The following is a 4,070-nucleotide window of genomic DNA, read 5'->3' as shown; positions in this document are numbered from 1 at the left end:
CTTTCTGTCAGGCATCTGATGACAATTGGCCTGTCAGTTCGACTGCTATACTCAACCTGATTTCCTAGAGGATGTTCCGACGACGTAATTGACATAATATTTCTTTTAGTTACCCTGACAAGCAACTCATCTACTGATCTGAGATCATCAGACCGGCAAATTCGCCTCGCTTTTCTAACAAGTGTATTCATCTTAGCCATGTCTCTAGCAGTCGTATTGCCACCCCATGCAGCCAAGCAGAATGTAATAATGGTCTCGATGGCCGCATTGTAGAACAAAGAAATGAGAGGGGCGTCTAGTCTGAATAAATTGAGCTTCCGTAGAAAGAACATACGTTGATTAGTTTTGGCCAGAACAGTATTTACATGTTCACCCCACTCCAATTTATCAGTAATGGAAACTCCCAGATACTTATAAGAATGGACTTTTTCTACTGGCTCGTTCCTAATTTCAATTCTCTCTAGTTGGTGCCCCCTAATCCGGAAATCAACAACAAGCTCCTTTGTTTTAGACACATTCAGTTGTAATCTGTTTTCGTCACACCAATTCGTAAAGGTGGATATTTCATGCCTATACCCGGTTTCGTCACCATTCTTCTCAATAAGACCTAAAATGCGTGTGTCGTCAGCAAATTTAACAATATGCGTGTTGGGTTGTGTGCTGCGACAGTCAGAAGTATAGAGGGTGAAAAGAACGGGTGATAAAACAACCTTGTGGGGCACCAGTATTCATCACAATATAGCTAGAAACTCTGCCATTCACAAATACTCTTTGTGTCCTATTTGTCCAACACCCACTTTGTCAGATTATAGTTGATTCCATAACCACACATTTTGTCAACTAAGATGTGTGGAAGGATGGTGTTGAATGCAGATGAAAAATCTACAAATAGGACTCTAGCAAAATTACCAGGACTGTCCAAGTGCCTATACATGGAGTCAACAAAAAACAAGATTGCATCTTCCACAGAGCGCTTTTCCCTGTAAGCAAACTGCAGGGGATCCTCATGATCAAGAATTTGGGGGCGCAATCGTGAAAGTACGAGACGTTCCAAGATTTTCATGGGGATCGAGGTGAGTGCCACTGGTCTTAAAGCAGCATTTTGCGTTGATTCTCGAGATTTTACAATACTAGGATACTATACCAATGACGTAAACTAAGCTAACTGTAAAGTTTCAACTCAAATTATTCCCGAAAAGTGCAAAAAATATGACATTTTCTGGCTCGTATTTTGAATCTTTGACTTCGATAGACTCCTCCCACTAAAAGGAACCTTGTGAATATGTATAACGGACAAGGTACTTTTAATAGCAAGGTAAACAGTAAACAAAAATCAGCTGAGGAGATGTACATACTGCGCGAAGGGACAGTTACGGCATATCTCATTGCATACGATGCCCTAAAAACCCAAGAAAATTCGTCGCTCCGCGGAAATAAAACCTTCTTTGCAGCAAGGATACATAAGAGAGAAAGTCATTGAACCAGCAAGAACTCGATCGGTACGTAACATTCTCTAGAACGATATTGTATCACTCTACTCGGTGTTACATAGGATAGTTACTGTAGTACAATCAGACCTATTAGTGTGTGACTTACATTGGTTAGGCCTGAATAGCGTTATGTACACGCTGTGAATTGTGCACTAAAATCAATGTAGCTATGAGTGTAGCGCAATGGGGGCCGTTAGTTTCCGGATCCGTTAGTTTCCTCTCTTGAAAAACGTTAGTTTCCTCCTCTAACAACATGGGAGAAAATAACGTTTTTCAGGAGAGGAAAGTAACGTTTCTCATAAGGGAATGCAATGAGGCATACTGGCTAGGCCATGTGGAGATGTAAGCGAGAGGTCCCGGGTTCAATTCCCGGACAGGCCCCCATAAATGTCACGGATTCTTTTCAAGAGAGCAGTCGACAACGGTGTAAAGACGGACAGAGAGAGTATATGAGTTTCACAAGTTCAATATAATTGTTAACAACAACAATAACATTAATATTGGTTACATAGAACAAAATAAATCATCATTTTCTATATCCTTTTAATCTTCCACCTCTATACTTCATATGGCTTTCTTTCTTATGGTCCTAGTTTTGTTTCGTTGAGGGTTCTGTCAACGTGTATGGTTAATACAAATGAATGTTCCTTAATTCTTTCTATATACGAGCGTCGGCCGTTTCCTTTTCGTAGTTTCACGTTCTCTTCCTTTTCCTCGTTCAAGCTTTAATTTAGCCTCTTCCCTGCCTCTTTTGCCATCTATAAAAGTACCAAAAACACCGAATTTAATTCGTAAAGTAATGAGTCCATGTTATCTCAATGAAGGTGGAAATTGGTTTCTTTTGAACTAAATTCTGAGCTAACATGTTATAATTAAACAAGAGCAACTTACGGTTTTGCTTTCGGTTCAAGACCGAGATTGAAAAGAGAGAGCACGTGGCTTTACTGTTCTATTTATACGCCATGCCGACGGAATTCCGATACTCGTTAACAAAAGCTGATTACGTAATGCTTAAGGATGCACAAAACCATGGCTAAATAATTAGCATCCAATTAAATAAACACGTAAAGCAATCAATAAAATACTTGAGGGGTTATCCCCGAACGGGTTGTGACAAGTGCTTTGTAGCAAGTGCTTTGCAAAACTGAAGTAATTGTAATTGATTATTTAGGCGATTTTTATGATTATGTGTGAGTGTAGTAAGTAACCCTTTTTTTTAGTTTCATTCAACAAGCATGGTTAGTTTCCTAACCTGAATGCGATAGTTTACTACCTTGATGTAGGGGAGGAAAGTAACGTTTTTAGAAGAGGAAACTAACATTTTCAGGGTAGGAAACTAACAGGTCGGGAAACTGAAACCTAGGGCAACATGCAATGTCTGCTGTTCTATAAATGTCATAGTAAAGTGTACAACCATTCCATGAAAGTGATAAATAACATGTAGTCCTATGACACCAGTAAATGAGAGCAATACATTTTAGCAGCTGATCCCAAGACACGTTTATAATTTGTAACCTTTTGCTACCTTCCTAGCAACCATCTGGTGATGAAACACCAAGGAGGGCTGGCAGAAGTAGAGGTTGGATAGGCCTCAGGTAACACCAGACAACGGGACAAGCCGGCTAACAGCAGCTGCAGCTAGGAGGCAGGTAGAAGAACACCAACAGGAGCGAATGGGAAATATTCTTGGGTAAGTTTGAGTAAGTTTCAATATGCATAATTGTGGGATTTGGTGCAAAGTAACAGCTGATAATTCTTTAAACAGTAAAACTCAGTGTAATAACAGGATGGCTTTCTCAATTAAAGAATACTAGCAACATAAGTAGCTGGCTAGATTGTCATACTGAATATAGTTATTTTACAGTGACATCAATTATCAAAGGGTTATATTTGCTAAACCTTTTTGGAAGCAAAATACAGTTTGTCTGAAAGCAAGTTTTGAAAAACAGAGCACTTCGTAGTACTTGGTGTAGTGTTCAAACAATAATTTTATGTCTATCTTCAAATATCACATGTATATTAAACACCCAAAGCTACACAATCAATCAGTGCTGTCTATCATCAAAGCAATGATATTGTTACTTAGGCAAAATAAATGATACTCTTTTTTCTTCACTTTTCTTTTTAGGCAATGGTTGGTAATGTAGATGTTCAACAGCCCCGACAACTGGTAATGCAACTGCTTGAAACCCATCCGGCACTCTTTTTTGATATATGTACACTCAACATCTCAAGAAGTAAAAGTTGCTTGAATTCAAACTTGGTATATAGGTAGTCTTTGAAGAGTAGATGGTCCTTATTGTTTTGCATCGAGTTTAAAGGTCATTTGAGGTCAACTCTTGAAATCTGTGTAAAAACAGTATCTCAAGAAGTGCTAGTTGGTTTGACATCCAACTTGCTATGTAGATAGCACTTGGTATGTAGATCAACCCTATTGTTTTTCATGGAGGTTAAAGGTCATTTTAGGTCAAGAGATGTTCAACTCTTGAAAATTTATAAACAATATCAAGAAATGAAAGTCGGTTGAACTTCAAACTAGCTATGTAGGTGGCCCTTGGTGAGTAGGTAAAACATTTTGTT

General features: G+C 38.7%; 1 long non-coding RNA gene across 1 annotated transcript; it reads right to left on the bottom strand.

The window, feature by feature from the left end:
- Window positions 1-542: 542 nt before the first annotated feature.
- On the bottom strand, window positions 543-3,030 carry LOC139977874 (uncharacterized). Its single transcript, XR_011796728.1, has 2 exons — window positions 2,382-3,030; window positions 543-2,248 (listed from the first exon to the last, which is right to left on the bottom strand). It is a non-coding gene; the product is annotated as an uncharacterized lncRNA (long non-coding RNA).
- Between the last annotated feature and the right edge of the window lie 1,040 nt (window positions 3,031-4,070).

Source organism: Apostichopus japonicus, chromosome 12 (genome assembly GCF_037975245.1).
Source record: "Apostichopus japonicus isolate 1M-3 chromosome 12, ASM3797524v1, whole genome shotgun sequence".
Classification (NCBI taxonomy): Eukaryota; Metazoa; Echinodermata; class Holothuroidea; order Aspidochirotida; family Stichopodidae; genus Apostichopus; species Apostichopus japonicus.
The sequence above is the reverse complement of the archived record's forward strand: the minus strand, read 5'-3'. Positions and strand labels throughout refer to the sequence as shown.